The sequence below is a fragment of the Melospiza georgiana genome, chromosome 15, assembly GCF_028018845.1.
Source record: "Melospiza georgiana isolate bMelGeo1 chromosome 15, bMelGeo1.pri, whole genome shotgun sequence".
NCBI classification, from domain to species: Eukaryota; Metazoa; Chordata; class Aves; order Passeriformes; family Passerellidae; genus Melospiza; species Melospiza georgiana.
Window position 1 is genome coordinate 7633210 of NC_080444.1, and position 22154 is coordinate 7655363.

The 22154-nt window shown below is 47.1% G+C and overlaps 1 protein-coding gene across 2 annotated transcripts in view; it reads left to right on the forward strand.

The window, feature by feature from the left end:
* Window positions 1-2852: 2852 nt before the first annotated feature.
* RASGEF1C (RasGEF domain family member 1C) overlaps window positions 2853-22154 on the forward strand; it is a 68207-nt gene continuing 48905 nt past the window's right edge. The window contains exons 1-2 of one of the 2 annotated variants that reach the window (XM_058034683.1): window positions 2854-3007; window positions 4892-5033. The gene's annotated coding sequence lies outside the window, so the exon portion shown is untranslated. Of the gene's footprint in view, window positions 3008-4891; window positions 5034-22154 lie in introns of both variants that reach the window. The other variant, XM_058034684.1, reaches the window with a different exon arrangement.

Below are 22154 nucleotides of genomic sequence, written 5' to 3' on the forward strand. Positions count from 1 at the left end.
AGTTGTGTTACCTTGTTCCTTTTAAGAAAGCATTTATTCTAAAAATGGGATGAAATAAAGAACAGAACCAATGGTTGACTTGTTACTGGTTGTATTTTACAGTAAGTTTTCCTGTTTTCTGCTTCCAGGAAAATACAAGCACAATGCTTTCTGGAAACAAGACCTACCTATTTGCAGAGGGGCACAGAAACAAAAAGTACACTGAAAAGGGCAAAGCCTGAAGAAAATTACCCTGGAATATCTGAGGGACAAGGTGGAGCCAGATCTGAGCCATCCACCTTTAATAATGGGTGGAGGACAGGAAATATAAGAGAGGTCAGAGAGGAATAAGTCCACTGTTCCTCCTGTCTTTGACAGAGTTGATCCTTGGAAATCACACACTTATCAGCTTAACACCTGGAAAGGCAGCAGAGAAACTCAGTCAGAGAGAGAGAGCTGGAAAGTGTCTGTGGAGCTGGGGGGAGCAGAGAGCTCCTGCTGAGAGGTCAGCCATGAAGCATAAGAAAAGCAAGGATAAGGTAAGTGAGAGAGTTTGCTTCTACCTCCACTGGAGAGCTCCTCTGTTCAAGGTGAATGTTCTTCTGCATCTGCCCTTGAGGGAAAACTAAACCAGGTAGTTCCCTGTGAAGTAATTTCTGTGTTGGTTTTAAAGGAAGATTGGGAAGTCTAAGTGAGAGCCTGTAATTATGATGGGCTGGTTTTTAAAATGAAAAAAAAAATAACATTTAAAGAAAAGATCTTGAAAGAGAAATTGCAGAGTCAGTCTGTCAGGTTGCTTGTCCTCTGTTTCAAGTCATGTTGTTCCAGGTTGTATTGCCTTTGTGCTTCCCTCACTCTTCTATATTTATATCCTTCTAAGAAAAGATTCTACTATAGCTGAAGGGAAAATGGAGGAAAAGATAGTCTTAGCTTCTTTGTCCTCATCTTGCTTCCTAAGCCATGCACTGCAGAGACATCTGCTCTCAGGGAACACACACAACTGTCTCTGACACCTTCCCCATGCTTTCACCTCTGGGACCAGCACTGAATAAAGAGCAAAAACCAGACTATGTATAGTATTTTATATTAAAATACTATACTATATATTAAAAATAGTGTCTGGAAGACCAGCATCACTTATATCTCTGTGATTGTGTTGGATTCTCTGTCTCCTGAGCAGCCATGGGCCTATTCCAGGGGGAGCAAAACCCCAGAGAGGCCCAGCTGAAGGCAAACCAAGGATGCTCCATGTCCTGCCCAGCTTGTGAAACCCTCTGTTTGTTTTGGTCCCTCAGAAATCTGCAGAGCACAGGTGTGAAAACAAGGAGCATTTTCCTGTTCCTGCTGAGGCAAAGGCAGAGCTCCTCATGCTGAGACCAGAATTAATGCTGATGTAGTTCCAGACTCTGCATGGAGCCACCCCTTTACCCTTTCCATAGGTCCAAAATGGTTCTCTGTTCACAGGTGTCACCTAGGCACCACTGGTAAATATGAAATGGCAGTGTGACTATCATTGTGGGCTCAGGCTGAGAAGTTTGTAATTGCTTGAAAGAACTGTAATCTCTTGCCTTCATTGATAAGAAGATCTTAAATTGATAGGATCTGGTGGTTAAGACCCTGGACTGGGCAGGACAGAATCTCTTTTGGGGATGGGGGAGCTGACTTCCAACCTGCACTTTGTGTTAACAAGCAGGACTGCCCATCCCCTCAGATACTGCCCAAGCTGACAGAAATACAGATGTGTCAGCTCTCTGTGGCTCCCCTCTGCAGCCCTGGGCTAAAAGAATTCCCCAATCCTGCTTATCTGAAGTGTTTACACACCTCATAATGTCCAGGTGTCAGCAGGAATGGCATGGCTGGGTTTCAGCTTTGAGTCATGGGGTGAAAGCAGTGTGGTCTGGGGCCTGTAGTGACTAGAAATCATTACCTTGTGTTGGCTGCTTGTCCTCTGCAAGATGAATTTGTGGGCTTGATCCATTTTCCTCACAGAGATGCATAAAACGCCCACACATCTGACTTGTATTAGCGTGTCCTTATTGGCAATTTCCCTGAAGACAAACCAAGCTGGGGAGAACTGGGGTGTTTGAACCATCTGCAGCTCACCTGGCCTGCTGAGAGCACAGGTACAGCAGGGGAGCTGCTGGTCCTGATCAGCTTGGCCAGGACATCCTCTGCTGCTGAGCTCCTGCTCAATAACAGGGTCCCTCCTTCCCCGGTGTGTGCAATAACCTTTCCATCCTACAACCACGGTGTTTCATCCTCCCTGGCTACGGGCAGCCAGTTAAGCCCATGCTCTCTGAGGACACACACTTTAAGGAATAAGTAAATAGCGTTGTCCCTCATCTTCACCTGCTGTGAGCCGAAATAATCGCAGGTGTCTGTGGGCAGGAGCGGGGCCAGGCCGTGCGGGGTCCCCAGGGCAGTGCCCGGGTGCGGAGCCGGCGGGGGGAGCGCACGGCAGCGGCGCGGGGGGATTCGATCAGCGCGCCTGCCAAAGCCAATTATCGGCGAGAGGACGACATAATTATATTAGGGAACATCTGTACTTCATTAAAAGCCCTCGCAGGGCGGATTCGCGCCCGGCCACGTTACACACAGGCGCTTCCAGCCCCCGTTCCGCGCACGGCTCCGGCAGCTGCGCCGCCCCGGGGCCGCGCCCGGCTCCGGCTTCAGCTCCGGCTCCGGCTGCGGCTCCGCGCCGCCCCCCGCCCCGGGCGGCTGCACCTGCCCCCGCGGCCAGGCCCCCCCGCTCCCATCCCGTCCCATCCATCCATCCATCCATCCATCCATCCCATCCCGGCGGGCAGGCAGGCAGGCAGGCGGCGCTCTGCGGCCGGGCTGTGCGGGGCTCCGGGGCGGCGCGCTCCTCTCTTCCTCCTCCTCCTCATCCTCCTCCTCCTCCGCGGCGGCGCCGGGCAGATGCGGCGGATCGCGGGGCGGCTGTGGCCCGCAGCGGGCTCCCGTCCCCCCGCCGCCCCCATGGACGGCAGCGGGGGCAGCAGCAGCAGCAGCAGCCGCGCGTAGCTCGGTGAGTGCCGCTCCCGTCCCTCCGCCGCGCCCTGCCCGCACCGCGCTGCCGCAGCCGCCGCTCCTGCTGCGCTGCTCCGGCTCCTTCTCCCCACCGAGAATCAGCCCCGGCCCGGTGCTCCTCACCTGCTGGCGGGGCTGGGCTGCGGGCACCGGCTCTGCCACCTGCCTCCCGGCTCCGGCTCCTCTCGGGGCTGTGGGAGCGCTGCTCCCTCCCGCCGGACGGGGCTTGGGGAGCGCTCCCCGCTCCTGCCCTCCTCTGTCGGGACTCCCGGGCTGGAGCTGCGCTTGGGCTCCCGAACATTTGTCTCCGGGTAGGACTTTACCGATATCAATTTTAGAGTTATTTTGTTTCAGTGAATTTGATTTATATTGACCCAGGGCTGTGGGAAGCTGAGAGGAGAATGTCAGTTTGAGGATTGTTTTCTTTACCTTACATTTAAAGATCTCTCCCGCTGTATATTCCGTAATGATTTCTTTTTGCAAAATAATTTTGCTGTGCTTTATTAACTCCTGGAGTTTGACAGTCCTCCAAGACAGACAGGCTTGTTAGAGGCTGGAATAATCAGCTCCAAGGCGCAGACAGTGCCCTTGGTCGTAACAGGTGCAGCGTGCATATTCTTATGAACAATGAAATGGTTTCAGCATTCAGGTTTATTTGTATGCTCTGCATTTCTGTGACTCTGGAAGAATTGTCATGCTGTGTTATGTCAAAGATGCGCTCACGGCGTGAGCGTGTCCGCGGTACCCAATTAGCAGGGCAGGGGAGCAGCTGCACACACTCCTGTGCCTTTAATGCCCGCCGTGCTCCTGGGTGACATCGCACGGCCTCGGGCGTTCTGGTGGCTGTCTGAGGACCCACACTGGGCACTGCTCCCTCTGGCACAGCATTAAACACTGGGAGATGACGAGGAAAGAGAGAAGTGCAGAGGAGGAACCATTTAGGCTTTGATTGTATTCTCTAGGCTTGGTCTCTGCCCAGTGTTGAGTAGGGTGGCGATGGCACATTGTTGGAACCTTGGATCCAACGTCATATGATGTTCCTGACACCTGAAATACTGGCATTTGTATTCCACAGAAGAAATTTCCTGGGCATGTATTTTCCAGATAAAAAAGATAGTTACTGTTTTAGTGGCTTCCTGGGCTCTTTATTTAAGGCAAACACCCAGAGTGGTACCACAGTTGGGAACTGGCTTCGTAGGAGTCACTAAGGAGTTAGAGCTGTGGATCAGGAGGAAATGAGACTGGAATATAATTATTGCTCTCAGGCCAGTGTAGCTGAAAAGGTGTATCCAGCAGTCCTTGCCCAGGTTCAGCTCTTGCTGTGGGACACCTGTGCTCTGTGCTGCAGCCAGTGGCACCTGGTGCCTGGAGGTGTTTCTGCCCTTCTGAGCACTGGAAGATGTCCCTTGCTGCTGCTCTGTTTCCCAGGACTCTTTGAATCTCCCTGTTTTGTTAGGGATGGGAGCAGCTGCCTTTGAGGGATAGAAGGAAGGCTTGGTGCAGGAGTGAGGATGGGGAGTGCATTTCTTTGTGCTCTGGCTCTTTGTGCACTTCAAGGAAGAAGTGGTGGAGCAAAGGAAGAGTCAAGGCTCTAGCCAGGGGCAAATGCCTACTAATGAAGTCCTGGGTGATGTTAATGGAGGCTCTGAACAAAGCAAAGGCACCAGAGATGTCTGAGAGGTCTGAGCTTATTGTGAGAGATGTCCTACACTGCACAGGCTTGGAGCTCACCCCGTCATAGGAGACAGTGTTTCCTTCTCCAGGAAACTGGTGAAAGAAAGTCATGGATGTATAGTCTGGGGCTTTCAGCCCTCTCCAGAGGTGGGGTCTGCCACGTCATGCTGATAACTGCAACAGCAGTGAACTTTGTGTTGCTTTGTAGTGTCTGCAAACCTTGGGACAGCTAAGTGTCGTGCAAAGGAGGTGGAGAAGTATAACCAGGATTTCTTGTGATGTCTTAACTTCCCTTGGACTCCTTAGAGCCTCACCCAGCATTCTAATTCCATCCCTCGCGGCAGGTGAAGGTAGGGATTTGTTCTGCCTCCTTTGAATCAGGGCATTTTGTGTGGTTCTAATTCAGCCAAACGAGGAAGATAAACACCTTGTTAACCATTTGTAAGGTGTGACTAATACAGCTCCCTCTGGTTTATTAAGGTAAAAGTGCTGTCTACTGTTAGAATACAACACACTTCTCAAAAAGCTTTTACTTAAGAAAATGGTTCTTTTATACCATCAAGTCAATTTCATCTAATGATATTTGGTTGAAAATATTTACAACATTTTTAAATCAAATTTGAGGGCAGAAATCTTGAAAGATTCTTTTAAAATCCTTAGAAATAATTAACACCCTTATTTAACTTCTTGGACAATTTATGCTGGTGAGAGAGTGATTTGTCCAGTGTTTCACATGGCTGGCAAAAGGTGATGTTGCTGTGAGTAAGCTGGATGATGTTTATGGCTCTGCTACAGCAATGAAGCTCTGCATAGTGGCCCTCTGGTTGCCTGAGGCTTTTCTTGCTATACATGCTTGTCTAGCAGGGTTTGAAAATCATCTCTGGGAGCCAGCCCTGTGTTTGTGCTGCTCATGCTCGTCTGGCCAGGGCTGTGTCCAGGCTGCAGCTGGGAGTGCTCTGCTCTGCAGGAGTGTCTGACTGCCTGGAGCTCACTGCACCCCAGCTCTGCAGCTCCCTGCTCGCTCTGCCCAGCTCTCCTGCACCACAGGACCTGAGCCACCATCAGCATGGTCAGGGTGGGGCTGGAGCAGGGGCACAGACTCCTGGGCACTCTGGCCAGCTGATTTAGCACACTGGTAGCCCCAAGCCATCAGCTAGCCCAGGAGTTTAGCAGGATGTAAATTGAGTTAGATGTCTCAGATAGTGAGGATGTGAGAGAGGCATGTGCTGAAAATGAACAAGGCTTTAAGGGGGTTCCATTCCGTTTGCTCAGTGTTGTTCCTTTCTGATACAGTTATGAGAAGATGCTTTCTAGGTGCTGCTGAAGGCATAAGGAACTTGTGAGGGCTGGGTGGCAGTGCCTGTCCTCTGAGGAAAGCCTCTTCTCTTACAGCAGACAGTTAATAAATGCATGCATTCTTTTGCAACTGTAAATTCCTAGTCAGAAGTTCAAATCTGTGTGGTGAATTTCTTAATTAATTTCATTTATTCTGTTTTCTGATTTCCTTGCTCAAGGACTGCTTGTGTGTGTAAGAATAGTAGGTCACCATGCTCTGGGATGCTTCTTTCAAATATCACCATGCTGGTTATTTTAGAAAGGTTTTGTCTAAGCAAACTCACTCTGGACACTTTTCCCACCTGCAGGTTTCCTGAGGGATGCAAAAGCTTAGCAGGTGTATACTGAAGGCTTTTCCTTTGCTGGCCAAATGTTTGCTCATGTCCTAAATATAACTTCTGGGAATTTATGTTTGTTTTGGAGCTGGGGAGCACTTTTCTCTTTTACTCTCTTTATAGATTCAGAGAATTTAAGCATATGATTAACATTAAACATGTGAATATTCTCCACGGACTCATTTTTTGGATCAAAGGCAGAGTGCTCAGTCTGTTGAGAGGATGGAGCCCACAACCACTAAATGCAGGGAGCTGATCTGCTGCTATGCTTGTCTGAAAGGAATATATGATATGAGTGCTTTGGATTTATGTCTGTCTGTGCCCCAAATCCCTCTGCTGACTGCTGTCTTGATGTTGCTTATCTACAAAGTGCTTACAAGCATTAACAAACCTTTGTGGTGCTGCTGAGACATTTTGTTATCCCCCTTTTCCATGAGGGGATGCTGACAGAGTTTGGTGATCTCCTGAGACCACTGTGGGTTCTGGACAAAGCTGGGCATGGAATGTGGGGCTGTGAATTGCCAGCCTGGAAGGGGCAGCAGCACTGGGGCTCTCTGGCAGTGCTGGGTCCAGCATTGCCATCTCTCACACTGCCAGAATGCTCCCCAGATTTCCACCCTGACACAGAAGCTTCTCATGTCATCTGCTGGATGAGGCTGCAGTGCAGAACACAGCCTGTCTGCAGAGTGAGCAGTGGCCTGTTAAGGGAAGGAATCTCAGAGTGAATTGTGTCCGTGCTGGCTCTCAGCCTTGCTGGGTGCTCCAGGCAGAGCTGATGTGTCAAGACTCCTCTAATCTGAGCTTAGAGAAAAGGGAATTTTTCCATCTTCTCTAAGTACTGTGATTCTCGATTTCTTGCTGATTTAAAAATATTCATAGTGCCTGTACCAAGCAGGGAGCCTGAGTCCACGTGTATAAATATAGACACTCTAGGTGTGTGTGCCTGTGAGCTGGCACATGAATCAGTTTCCAAATCTGAACTTGGCGTGGTGTCACTTTTGGCTCCAAGCCGGTTGTTTTTCATCTTCCTGGTTTTATTGTGTTTCACTTGCCCAAATTAGAATAATTTCTTGAAAGAGAATGGGCAAACTTCAAACATGGAAGGACATGCTTTGCACTGGTCTCGCTGTGCTTGTGCAGGGGTGAGAGGCCAGCGCCTCCCTCCCTTGGCCCTGGTCCATGAGACCCTCCTGGACCCCTGCAGGATTCCAGGACACTGGGAAACTGTGGAACTGGGAAATAAGGCTTTGCTGTGACAAAAGCAAGGTTCTGTGTTTGTTGAATTTTTCCTTTAGGAAATGCAATTCATCAAAATCCAGTGTTCTGTAATATAGGGCTGGTGACAAATTTGCACCAATTCTCAAGTTTTCCACAAGACAGCCATCTGCTGTACCTGCACACACAAACATGTGAGGGAGAGACAATCCCTAATTGGGAATTTACTACCTTTATGTGTTGGGTAAATGAGCCATCCTGAGCTTTTCATGTATATAATGGCATCTTTTCTTCTTTCCTTTCATCCTCTGTAGGGAATCTGTGTTCTTCTGAACTAATGTTCCCTTCTATAAATGACCAATCAGCCTTCATCACTGCTTGTTAGATCAGACACTTATTAGTTAATAGCAGTGCTGTTCTTCCTTTTAGTCCCTTCTACAGCTAAGCTCATGGCATTTGCAGACAGACTTGTTAGTCATTAATATTCTTTGTATTCTTCATCTTTGGCTTCAGAAGAGAAGGCCTTTCATCTTTTGCCTTGCTTTGTTTTTTAGGAGAAGCCCAGTTTGACTGGAGGAAAAAAGAAACCAAAAAAAACATTTCTCTACTGCTTTCTTACAAGCTTCCAAGCAGTCTCCCCTGCTGACTTTGTACTTTTGCAGTAGACAAACATTGACTTTGTTTTCACAGAATATAGCAGATTTTTTTTTCTAGTTTGCCTTTTTGGTTATGTCTCAGTAGCTTGACAGGACTGGATTAATTAGTCAATGATTGCGTCTTTTGCTGAAACTCTCATTCTTTATTCAATTTTAACATCAGGTTTATTATATCTGAAATCAAGTTGGTGTAGAGAGAAAGTAAGCATGTGTCTAAATTTAGCAAAATTGTGAAGGGTTTCCCTGGTTTAGAGACTAAAAGATTACTGAGATTGATCTGTGGATTCTTGTTCTTTCCTTTAAAAGAAACCCAAATGCTGATACCCAGGAATGTGTTTCAAGTCTGTGCACTGGGGGTGACACATGCGTGGGCAGGGACGATAGAAAATTGTGTTTCTCAGATGGGGAAGGCTTTGTTAACATCACTGAATTCTCACCACTTGCAAGTAGTCAAATCCTCTGCTAATCTGCAGTGCTAACTAAAATGGAAATACAGAGAACAGCATTTGTTGTCTGTGGTCACATGAAATCTCACACCTCATTTCTGAAGAGCAGGATCAAAAGATAAAAAACTTGGTGCCTGAGCTATGTGTTTTGTTCTTGAGGTTTGGTAAATGCTTTTTTGAGTGTGCCAGTAGTTCATATCCGTTCTGCTCAGGTTTCCTCACTCCCAGCTCTGATGCCGTGCACATCACAGTGTGATCATTAAGTGTGATTACAGCATTTTTTGACCTATTTAAAAGTGTCTGGCTGTGAAATTCCAAAGATTCTAATTTAAGCTATAAACCAGATTATTAATGTGCAGCCGCTTACACATTTCATGGCTCATTTCCTGATTACAGCACTTTTGAACGTGGTGTAGGCTGTTCCAATGCATGTGCATAAACATCCTACACCATGTTCAGCCTGGTCACCTGGCTCAGGGATCACGTTCCTCAGCTTAAAAACAAACAGAAGGGAAAGCCACAAGTGCAGGAAGTTGGGATGTTCCACATGGGTGCTGTCGAAAGGCCCTGATGCTTTCTGCAGGGCTGGAGCTCAGGACAGGGTGTAGGAATGGGATCATGCAGGGATATGGAATGGGCAAGGAATGTCTTCAGACAGTCCCTGCTGTGCCCTGTGGGCTGGAGAAGGTCCCTGGAAGCATCAGGGATGCATGGCTGTCCCTGGAGTGCTGCCAGGAGACTTCAGCTGCACTGAAACTGGAACACAGACAAGATGCTGAGTGCAGTCAGTGATCTGCAGATAGAAAAGATGACTGTGGTGGAGATCTGCAGTGTTTTCCATCACTTTGTTCAAATCTGTCGGTTTGTTCATGGAACTGAAACTCTGCAGAGCCTCCTTATCTGGGTGCAGAAAGAGTTTGGGGTTATATTTGTGTGGGTCACTTATGGTTCAGCCATTGGGATGAGCCAGCATAGAATAACTCACCAGGGTTACAGAGGTAACTGCAAACAGTGGGTCCAATGGAGAAATTGAGGTAGGAAGATCAAGAGCAGGGGGAAAGTGTTGTAGGAAATATCCTGTGAGGCACTTCCATGCAGCTGCATTGAGTCTTCTCCTGCTGAGGCCATAAAGGAAAGCTTATCTTGCTGTGTTTTGTAGGATTAATTACGTGCTGAAAACTGCACCTGGAGATTTCTCTCTGAGCTGGGAACATGTGTAAAGCTAGGTGTGTGCCTGGCTGAGTTTGGTGCTTTGTTCCAGAAGGGCTGAACCTGGTGCTACGTGAGCTGCCAGATATGGATATCTCCTCTGTGTGAGATTAGCAGTGATTTTATACAAGTTTGGGGTGCAGGATGAAAGCAAGGTCTGGAGCAGGTGTGCTGCTCTGTATCAGGGGTGGGATTTGTGCTTCTGCTCCTGGCATGTGCACACACTAATCAGCATTGCAGTGTGTATTGATTCAGAACTTTATGAAGGCAGAGTTACTGCCATTTGTTACTCAGTTGCTGGAGCTGATTTGGATCCTTGGATCCTTCTATCTTTCTCCCAACTGGAAGGTTGGTAGCAGGGCTGAGCCCTGGTGGAAGGTATCATTGCACAGTGTACACAGCTGGGAGAGCAGCAGCTTGTCGTTTGCAGTTGTCTTACTTCTTAATGTGGTGTAGTAAATTATAAATGTACACAAACACCTACGGAGTGTTTCATTCATGAGCTGCCAGACTGCAGTGTGCTTTTTGAAAGTGCTGGTTTGGGGGTTGTTTTTGTTTTGTGAGATAATTTCATTATCTGATACCAGGCATTTCCTAAAAGTAAATGGATCACATGAGAACTCTGTCCATTAGCGATTCTGCTAATAAAAATTTGGGGTTTTTTTTCATTCCATAAAAGACCTTCTCTACCACAGCCTTTTTATGCTTTATGGCAGTTATTAGCTGTTACCAGGTCATTTTAGGAAGGTCATTATTTGCTAATGGGTGTGCTGTGGGGCTTAGAAGCATATGCCACAACATCCTGTAGGCCGACAGAAGTATTTGAAAGTATAGATTGTTAGGCAAATGTGCAGGCGGATTGTATAAATAGGGATGGATACAGGGATGGCATTTCTCACATGCCTCTCTTGTGGGCTGCAGCAGTGCTAACAGCGATCCCATTTGTGAATTAAAGCAAGGATCTTCTGAAGTGGAACCACAAATGACAGCAGAATTAGGATTAAAGGGCGGTCAGTACTGATGGCAAGCCCAACATAACACACAAGCCAGGCTGAGGTTAGGAGAATGTGCCCATCTAATAAGCAGCTTAACTTGGTGTATTACTGTGAAATAGAAAGAACCATGGAATATGTGATGTGAATAGTAGGCTGGATTTCCCTGTCACTTTGTATTTATGTTCCTGGAGCTGCCCTGGGCTTGCCAGGGTAACTTCTGAATTGCACCCAAGGGAACGAGAGGGAATTTCCACTGCTCAACACCTTTCTTTTTCATCTGGAAACCGTACTATAATTTCTTTGGTTTAGCCCTAGATTTGAGGTTTTCATATCAGATGAAATGTGTGCTAAATCTCCTATCAGTAGCTTAATTGGTCCAAATGTTTTATTTTTCCAGTTCAGCTGCTAAGTGATACAACTTGGTCCAACTCTGTTGAAGGAAAGGGGCATTGCTCCTTTCTCACTAATAGCAGTGGAATTGGGCCATTAAAGGCCAATTCCAGGAGAGATATTAGCAAATACTGAGGCTTGATCCACAGCTCTATGCAGTCAATAAATCAGCAATTGCTGTCTACACAATAGCAGGTCTAGCAGGGTTTGAGTGTCTTTGAGATGGAGAGCCCTCGTCTTGAGTATTGCTTAAGTTTCCTGAAATCAGTTAAATTGAGATAAAGCCAATGGCTTCTTCGTGTCTCTTGGAGTTGCTCAAAATTTATGTTCCTCACTGAGAATAGACTCTGCTCTGCTTGCTATGGGTTGGGAAAAGTGGAAACTTTTCCCCTTGTACTGTAAATAGCCTGCTGAATATTTGTATTCTAAAGGTGTTCAACCAGCCACTGAAACTGTATTTCCAAATTGCCTTAAAACACTTCCTGATGGTTTCTTTGACAGGTTTTACCTTTTGTAGGCTTTTATATGTGTGAAGTTTCCTTTTAAGATTGTTGTGTCTCCCTTCCCTCCTGTCAGAATTCTTCTTTACAGCCACATCCCAGGGGTATGTTGAGGAAAGAAAAGCCTGTTGGTAGCAGGCTGTGTGTTTGGGTGTTCCAGCAAAGGAAACTGGAGGTTCTCTCCTGCACACCTTCCATCCTGGTGTTTTGACAAGCCCCATTTAAAAGCTCTTACCGCGAGTGATTTTTATGAGCACGTGTGGAGGGGAATGTGCAAAGTGCTTGGGATGGCAGGGGCTGGGAGAAGCATGACAACTGCTTTGTGAAAGCTGATCTGTGTTGGGAGGAACAAATGGTGCATTGAGATGACAAATGGAGCAGCAGAGGTGCAGCTGGGCAGTTCCACAGCAGGGGCTCTGACAGGCAGCTCCATGGAAGGAGTTTGTAGTCGATAGAAACAATTTCCTATTAGCTTTGAGCTTTCTGATGAATTAATGATATAATTCTCATTGATTTAATTAAATCAGATTCCAGGGGCTTGATTTGCAGAGTTTTCTGGTGGTAGTTTTATAACTAGGTGGGCAAATAAATGGCCTTGATTTTCTTGCTGGCTGGGTGGGGTGTCTGGTGGTAATTACTGCATTTATCAAAGTGTCCTTCCATGCTGGAGATGGGTTGGTTTCCACTTGTGATAGAAACAGGGACAGGGAGATTCTGGGACTCATCCAGTGGCTGATGGGTGGTGTGTTAGAGCTCAAGAGTGAAGTGCTGGCACCCTAAAATCCAGACTGGTCCCACGAGTTGTGCATGGCTCATCCTTGGGCCATACAGTGCCTTTGTCCTTCCTAGGGAGGGCAAACAAACCCCTGGCACAGACCTGGCACTGCCCCTGCCCAGGGCATTGCTGCTAGCACCCATTAAAGCTCCAGTGCTTCAGTACCATCCCAGCTTGGCTTCTCACCTGGTGAGACAATGTGCAATGCCACATTGCTCTAATTGGTGTTGGTTTCTCTCACACGTGTGTTGGCTTTTGTCAGGAGATCAGGAAGGAATTAAAGCTGCATTCTACTTAATTGTTCCTCAACAGGTGAATCGTGACAAAATTGCTCCACCCCAACTAGTAAAATAACACTTAAGAAGACTTAATTATAGCAAATGCCTGAATTTTATTTATATATATATATATTTTATTTCGACTAACTACTGTGTTGAGTAACAAGTTTAATAAGACCAGTTTGTAAGATGAATGACAATAAAAACAGGGTAAGAACAGAATGCTTGGGTTTTTTCCTGTACAGGAACTGGTGGAATTTGTACCCATGGGTTAGACTTGCAAAGCCTCCAACCCTCCCCTATTGGTATATTTTTCCTAAAAACAAAGGTGCTGTCACCACAAGTCACCGCTTGGAGAGGGTTGTATACCTTCCATAAATAATAATAAAGGCCTGTATAAATACTCCCCATATGCTGCTGCTGGATTGTTTTAGTGAAATATGTCAGTGTTTGTGATGTGTGCAGCCCCATGTTTGATGGCATCGCTTGAAAAATGAAAGACATTCCTGTGAGTTATTTGGGAGACAGTGACAAACCTGTTTGGGCAAGCAGGATCCTGAAGGGAGCATTTCCAGGGTCCTGAAGGGAGCATTTCCAGGCTCCCAGCAGAGGCAGAGTGTGACCAGGTGTCCCCAGCACTGGGGCAGTTTCAGCCCAAGTGCTGCTGGATGCTGGAGGATGGGTGGCTGTGGGGCTTTCCAGTTTGCTGAGTTGTCCCAGTGTGACCAAGTGCTTACAGGCACCAAGCAGATGGCCATGAAGATCTTTTCTGCATAACTTCCAGATATCTGAAAGCAGAGTGATTGTTTTGGGTTTTTTTATTTTGACAGTTTATGTGCTGTTGGGTCTCTACCTTAGCCATGTTTTACTGAGCTTCTTGGATAATCTGTGTGTTGCCAGGATGTGCTGCAGAGCTCAGCAGACACAGCAGAATCCAAGGCTGTGCTCAGCCTCCAAAGCAGTGTAGATTTCCACCTGACTGGAGCAGGTTGCACCCCTGTACATTTGGTGCCCTGTACTGTGGGGGCAGATGTTTGCATTGGTGACCAGAGTTGGTTTTTTGAGCCAGAAGAGCAGGGGTGCTCAGGGACAAGCTGGGTTTGGATTTGGGCAACCAAGGACAATGTTACCCCAGCCACCCCTCCTGCTGAAGCTGTTGTGCCCTGCTTCCCCATACAATAAAAAGGGACAACTGATAGCAAAGAGCAAGCAAGAAGCAGCTTTTGCCTGCATCTTTTTATGATTTTATCTAGTCCCTGAGCCTTCACTGTATTATCTCCTTAAATCTCTGTGCCTGACACATCTGTTTTAGCACAGTTGAATGTATTGCTGTCCTGGGCTGTAAAAGAAAAGCGTGTGCTGCAAGCTTCCATTGGCTTCCTGGGAGGCTTTGGAGTAAATCTCCCAACATGCAGCTGCCTGCTTCAATTCTCCCTTTTCATGTAGCTCCTTTTTCAGCAGTGAACTATTGCAAGGGTAAGTTGCTATATGCAAATTTGAGATTAAACCTCTCGTGTTTCCAGCATTTCTGTGTGAGTTGCTCAAAGAGTGGTTGCAGGTTCCCAGCTTTGGGCTCTGGCTGTGCCAATGCCCCAGCTGAGGGCTGGGGGTGCTGCTGCATTCGAGGCTCAGGTTCCTGGGACAGTGAGTGACAGCACTGATAAAACCCAAGGATGGGTGATTTGTGCTGCAGGCAGCAGCAGCACAAGGTGGGGGCTCTTTTGGTTAATGAATATTGAACCTCTCCTGTCTAACAGCACGTTGTGTTGTGCTCTGCAAATGAGCATCTCTGCAAGAGGCTGAGCTGCAGGCAGGGGGGGCTGCTTGGGAATTCATTAATTCCTGTCTGGGTGAGGAGTCTGCAACAAACAGGGCTCTGCTGGCCACCCAACAGCTGCTGCCATGCAAGATGACTTTTTCTTTTCTCAGTTGTTCGGTTCTAATTATTTTCCTCTCAAAAATCTTTACTCAGGGTCGGATGCTTTCCTCTGGATGCTTCTCTCTAGCTGCCCACATTGCATTTTCTACATGACAATGTCCTCAAAGAATTGATGTTATAAATTTGTGCACTTGGCAGTCCCCAAATTCATCTCTGTTTGTGGCAGGAGTTCCAAAGGGCAAATGCATCTCAGAAGCATTGTGACTGTTGCATGAAATGGTAATTGTAATGCATGGAAGATCAGCTGCTGATTTATTTTTATTAGTGCAGATGAAAATTACTATGATGGTTCAAGTAGGGCGTAAAATGATATCTTTCATCTCATTCCAGTAGGAATATTAACTTCACGTTTTGTATTTCTTTTCTTTCCGAAACCACTGAAAAATGCTTAGTATGTGACTTGAGTGTCTGTTCTATCATATTTATGTAGGAAGATTTCTCTTTTTTTTTCATGCTCGTAATCAGAAAAAGTGTATTTTGATTTGTTGTTTTTTATGTAGTATAGAAGTTCAGTTCCTTTGATCAGAAAAGTCTCAGTTTTTAAGCAGAAATCTGTATTTATCCCCATAGACACATTAGGGAATACTTTTCCATCCAGGTCACTGCAGGTGAACTTCAATTTAAAATCCACCTGGAGTAGCAGGAGCACCTGGGCAGCCATGGCTTGTGGGAGGGACACTTTCTACTCTTGGTTTCCTACAGGTGAGAACCCATTTGTTCCTGGAGACTCCATAGATACACAAGTAGTTCCCTGGAAGGCTGACTGCGAACTGAGGCTCTGAGCAATGTCTGTGTGCCTGAGTCTCCACTTGTGGAGTTTCCCCAGCTGTCTGGGCAGGAGCTGCAGGGAGGAAAAGCCCTTTGGAGACCTCAGCTGTGTCCTGTCTGTGGCAGCTTCCCCATTAACTGATGGCACTGGCCGTGCCAAACATCCCTGGAGAAAGAGTGATGATTGTGCCAGCATGACTCTGTTCTCCTGCTCTGAGCTACCAAACCAGAGCAGGGTAAGCAGAGCTGTGATTTTCATCCCTAGATAAGGTAACAAAAACATGGTTGTGGACAAGCGTGTGTGAGGACGTGAATGTGTTTGTCTGTCACAATGTCCTGTCTCTGAGTGCTGCTGGAAGAGAATTAGGTAGCAGTGGTGTTTCAGGGGGGTTAATTGCTAGTCTAAATAGCATTGTGGGGAAAATTGTAAAAGGCCTTGAAGAGAATATTAAAGGATTCAAGTATTGCTTAAAGCATTAACAGAAGATGAGCATGTAGGTGTGTGCATGCATGTGTGTAATTGACAAAGCAAAGCCTTTGAATTGGAAATCATTGGTACAGAAATATAGTTAAGGGTTTAGAATGGACTTAGTTCAAACAGCCATAGGGAGAAGTCAGCAGTAAAAAGATGTATGGCAAGGCATTCTCTTCTTTATCAATTTATTGATTGTACTGAAGGTGGAGTGTGTGCAGAGATGGGTCTTCTGGTAGGAAAGGAAAATGAATTGTAGGAAATGGGAAAAATCACTGAAAGTGCTGTGAGATGTTCTTAATACATCTTTGTAAAGTCTGGAGAGGGTCCCTGTGAGTTTTGCTGTGTGTCCCAGGAAGCTGAAGATTGTCCTCTGTCTGGGAAAAGCTTTGCACAGGTGAAGAAATCGGTGTGGTCTAAGACTCCACAGGTATAAGAGAAAGAAAGTAATGATATGAAAATATTTATGATGACAAGAAATTGTACACTGCTGAAGTGACACTTCTGCTGTGAATAATTTTCCATAATGAAAGTCAAGAGCTGGGCATCCTGGTGAGTTGACTTTGACTCGTTGTAGTGAGAGTGCTCAGAGTTGTTCCTGAGGTGGCCAGATTGGTGCTTATTATTCCACAAAACAACTCAAATAGACTTTCTCTATCAGGAGCACACAGTCTGCTGAGGGTTATGATCAGCTGGCCTGGGGAGTGAACACCTGGAGTTGTGTGGTCAGGGTGCTGTCTGTCCCAAATGCATTGGAGCCCTCTGAGTGTCCCCTCATCTGGGCTGAGCACCCTGTGGGTGTAAAGCTTTTTGGGGAGGAATTTGGGGGAAGTGGCTTTGGGAGTGTTACAGGTTGAGCTGGGCAGACCTGATAACCCACTCTGCACTTGTGACTGGTCTGTCTGCTGTTCACCTTGTTAGTGAAGCCCCTGCCCTCTCCCAGCAGGTTTAGGGTGTCTGGGGGGCTCTGATGGAAAGCTGCCCTGCTGTGTGCTCCAGAGGGAAGTGGGAGCAGGTATCCATTGGGCTCCAGCACTTCTGTTTGCTCAAGCCGTGCACTCAACCCTTGCTGTTGGTGCCCGAGGCCGCTGAGGATTTCTGCCCCGTGCTGGGGATGATGCTGAGCCTGTGCTGTCCATACCCTGCTGTGGGAGTACAAATGCTGTTAACCCCATCCAAACCAGCTCACACTGCGGCCCCCAGGTGCTGAGAGTGTGAGATGTGATATCTGTGTGCAGTGATGGGACCACTTCACTGCTTTATACTGCTGAGCATAGACCTGCCCCAAGAGCCTTCTGCTCACAGGAGGCAGCTCATCCCTGTCTCCTGAGCTTTTGTAATGCCAACAGGCTGAGCTACTGTGGGATTTTTACTACTAAGTGCTAAATCTTTGAATGTACCAGCTACTGTTGGAGGTATTGGTATTTTTAAGGATTGCTTGGTTTCCGCTTGCAAATACACAGCTTGTATTCCTGGATGAAGATATTCTTGGAATACTTCAGTGTGAACCCTCCAGTGGGCAATCTTTTATTCCAGAATAATGGGCCTTTGTCCAATTTAACATAATGTACTCTGGAAGTGGAAGCCTGTAGTTTGTTGTGCAGGAAATGCACTCATTTACTGAATCTCATTAATTAACTGGCACCTATTTAAGGGAAGTCTCTTCTCTCATGCGGTGTTTAAAACCTCATCTACCATAAAAGTAGCTCTTTAGATTTTTTGATTTCATCTTCAATTTTATAAATTATTCCTTCTGCATATTAAAAGTAATTTTTCTGCTGTTTCTTGTTATGAAGAAGGGACCTCAGCCTTGAGAATTACAGTTTAAGCTGCTCAGAGTTGTGTGGCAGCCCTGTGCTTGCTGCCAGAATCTGGGACTGTGCTCAGGACACTGCGTCTCTGCCGTTCCACATCATCTTCTACGTGATGAAAAACTAAAGTAGCTGTTTTTTTATTCTGTGTGTAGCCCCACCACTTGTGAAAGGTACAGGATTAATCTTCTGGCTGCCAATCCACAGAGCTTTGCCCACAGCAGAGACACCCGGCAGTGCCTGCACTGCACCAACTGTGTCAGACAAACCTCGCTGTGTTTCCTCAGTGGGCTCTGTAGAAATAACTGTGCAGATGCTTCTCCTCAGCCACCTCATCTTTGCTCCTTCCCTTGCTTCACTTTGTCATTTCCAGGTCACTTCCCTTGCCTTTGTCAGCATGTTTAGCCTTGCTCCGTGTAGGCACTGCCCCCAGGAGCACTGTCATGCATACCAAATCCACGTCTGGGGCCACGGTGTGGAGTGGCCCATCCACTTGGGAGTGAAATACAGCCATGGGCGAGAGCAGGCAAGCTGCTGGCCCTCTGGAGGTCAGCCCTGGGCAGCCACACGGGCACCTTGTCCTGTCATCGCAGAATCAGGGTGCCAGGGTGGCCCTTGTGCAGGTGGGTGCACTGTTCCTGCCACCCCTGGCTGCTCTGACTTTTCTTCAGTGGTGCCTGAGCCAATCTATTTCAGTAATGCAATTATTCACATTGAGCTTAATCAATGAGCCACGGAGCAATCTACTGGTGGCTCCAATCAGTGGAATTACTCAGAAGGATCAAGATGAGCTGCTCTTTCTGAAAATGAAGCTGTCTTTCACACAGAAATGAGTTCAAGGGAGCCCTGTTCTTTATGCAGGGCATGCTCAGAGTACCTGTTCATGGGAGTGCTGTAATGTAGGAGTAGGGGTCTGTGCATGTGTGGGAGGATGGGGATTCCAAAGCAGAAGGGCCAGGGTGATAACCTTACAAGAGAATGGGAATTCAGGGCTGCCTGCCAGCAGCACCAGGGCAGAGGATAAGGGATGGTTTCAGTGGGGCCCAGCTGAGTGTCTCGAGGACAGTGTGGCACAGCCCAGGCTGTGATCACAGCCTGAGGTGGGAGTCTGTGCAGCTGTCCAGCTGTGAGCTGCTGTGGCTGGTACCTGCTGGCATGAGCCTGCTGTCTGTCCCCATGCAAATAAATGTTCCTTATTCCTGCAGCACCAGGCACTGAGCACTCTGCACGTGGGCAGCTCCTGCCTCTCTCACATGTGCTCGTCCTTCCACATGACAAGGGTACCAGGAGGATTTCGGGGAGTGGGGAGGATTTGGTGTGAAGCTGGCACTGCTCTGTGCTTGGCAGGGTTTGTCCAGGCCCAGCTGAAGAAGGGGAGGCCAAATGTGCCCCCCTGTGTGAGCGTGCCTGGGCTCAGCTGTGGGAGCAATCCCACAGATTGTGAGCACCGTGCTGGGATTTTTATGGGCACATCTCTGCCTGCCCTGGTGCTGTGTGTTCCTCTGCAAGCCTGCCTGTGTCTGCTGGCTGGAGCCAAAATCCAACAGTGCTGTCTCCTCCCCCACATGTGCTGGATGCCACTTGCTCACTGAGAGCGTGGCTTGAAGGCTTTGCCCTGCCCATGAATTGATGCCCAAAGGGAATCTCCTCCTTATTCTGGAGCTGTGAATCTCCTCCCTCCCCTTGGCTCATGTTTGCAGCTGTGGCACTGACAGCACCAGGCTCCCTGGGCTCACTCTGTGGGCAGTGTTTGATTTGCTAAGGGGCAGGCCAGTCCTTGGAGGGGTTTTCAGCTCTCAGTGTTTTCATTCTCTGCTAGATCAGCAGATTGAACAGCCCCATCCCACTTTCTGCCGGCTGCAAGGAGAGCAACAGGCAGCAGAGGGAGAGCAGGATCTCTGCTGCACCCTCTGCACAGTCACACCACATCATGTTTAACATCCAAATGCTGTCTTGCCTACTTCTTACCTTGGATGTGACTGCAAGTGGAAACTGCTGAGCTTTTATATGATTAATTTTGAGTTATGAGTATAAAAATGCAGCCACAAATAGCAGTTTGGTTCTATAAAGCTAAAATGTTGGGTACATGTAGTGATTGTTTATTGTCAGACTCTTAATCTGGCTGGGGTGAGTGAGAAGCTGATGGTGAGATCCAAATACTTCTACGCTTTCAGACACCTCAGTTCCCAAAAGTTGGAGTTTAAGCCCAAATACTCATGGTGATCCTTCCCAAAATACCTCCTCCCAAGGGCCATAACACTCCCTGCCCATCACTGGGCCTTCAGCTCAAGTTCTCGAGTTCAGTTCCTGTCCCTGGTCATCCCATCCCTGTAGAGCTAAGGGGGAGACAAGTCTGAAGGCATTTAGAATTGCCAGAGCCATTTGTATCTTGTGTATTTGAAATCTAACTTGGGAGGGTGGTTTGTTCTACACCACATTCCTGTTATTTTATGGTACTGATTTGGGTGTTTGGACAGTTTTCATGCTTTATTTGTAATCTTCTCCACAGATGTTTATGTGATACCAAAAACCTAGCTTAGGATTCCTGCTGCTCAGTAAAAATTAAAGCATAATTGAAAATCATCCAATTGGATCCAGTTTTTCAACTCAGTTCAGATTCCTGATTAGGGAACACAAAATGTGGATGAGAAAGCCAAAGTGCACCAATGTCTCCAAGACACCAGGCTGTCTCTGAGCACGTCTCTGGCATTGCTGTTTCCCTTGATTTATAGTTTTAAGCATGGTAACATTGGGATATGTGTTGGCAAAATGGAACTTCTCATGGCAGCCTTTGCAGGCTTCAGGCATCAGTTCAGCAAACCCCAGAACCATCTGAGCAGCTCCATCTCTGCTGGATGGGACGTTTATATGTTTACTAAATTTTGAGCACATGAGTAGCTTTGTTGGCTGTTGCATTTTGAAGCACACATTTAAATGATTTACTGACCTGGGGCCTACATGCAGATGTGAATATTAAAAATTAAAATTAAAGCATCCTGTCCAGATTGTGAATCTGAAATACATGTTTTCAAGGCAGTCTTGAGGATTTAAGCAAACATTTCCCATTAAGTTTAATGGAAGATACATGCCTTAACTCCTATAGACTGCTTTGAGAAGCAGTTTGAAAAGTGTTGCAGTGTGAAGCCCTAAATGCTGGATGTCTTTGCACTGCAGGTTCCCAGCTCTGAGGATCTTGTAGCATCTCCTGGTCACTGTTTTGCATCAGGACTCTCACTGTCCTTGTCACACTGTGTTGCCAGCCCCTGCAATTTTATCTTTAGCTTCATGGTACTTTGTTAGTTTTATCCTAAAATAACAATTCCTCATCCTGAACAGTTTCAATTTCTGGTCCTATTTCTACTTAGCATGTGTTGCAGGGGGGTGATGAACATTTACAGCCTTTAAATTCCTGAGGGAAGCACTTGAAACACTTGACAGCATTAACCATAAGCACTCTTATGGTTAGGGAATAGGAATTTGATAGACTTGTGCATGTTTTTAAATCTCAAGGCTTTAACATCAGTCTGCTGACCTGTTGCATTGCTGGGGCAGCATTTGGTGCCAGCCTGGCACCTGCAGCTTCACAACCTCCCACGTGGGCATCAGCCAGACACGAGCACTGGGACATTGGGTCTGTCCTGCTGTGTTTCTAGCATGAAGCTCAGCTGGATGGCTCTCCTGCCTCTCTTTCTGCAAAGCACTTACACTTGTCCCAGCTTCTCACATTTCTCAGTGCTCTGCCTTCTTTATAGTGGTGCTCCAGGGACTCCAGATTGGTGCAGCAAATGTAATTTCTGTGTGCTATTTGGAGAACTGCTTTGGTTTTTTGGAGGTAAAACTGTTTTCCTTCAACTCTGCCTTTTGTTCCTAGGCACGGTGCTTGAGGCAGAGCGTTTCATTAAAGATTTATGTAAAGCAGGGGCTGGTCTCTGAAGCAGGAGGATGAAGCTGTGCTTCAGAATGCTAATGCAGAGCTGGAGCAGTTTGAGATGTGAGCAGTTTGAGATGTGCATAATGCAGCAGCGGTTGGCATGGGCTGATGTCTCATCCAGGAGAGGGAAACTTGCACCAGGTTGATCTTTGCCCCCCTGTAACTTGGAGGATCCTCAGATCTCAGTGTAGATGAGGGAACAGAAACATCCTGCAGGCCGGCCCTGCTGGGAGCCCTGAGAGGGCACAGGCTGGGAGGAGTGGAGGGGGTTTGGCTCCAGAGCAGCCACTGCACTGAGCTCTGTTTGCTGGAAGGAAACCACAACCTTGTGATTTGTTCCCTCTCTGCCCAATCCTCCCTTTTCCAGCTGGCATGAGCAGAACGTGGAGGTGAAGCTCAGCTCTTGTTTCCTTCAC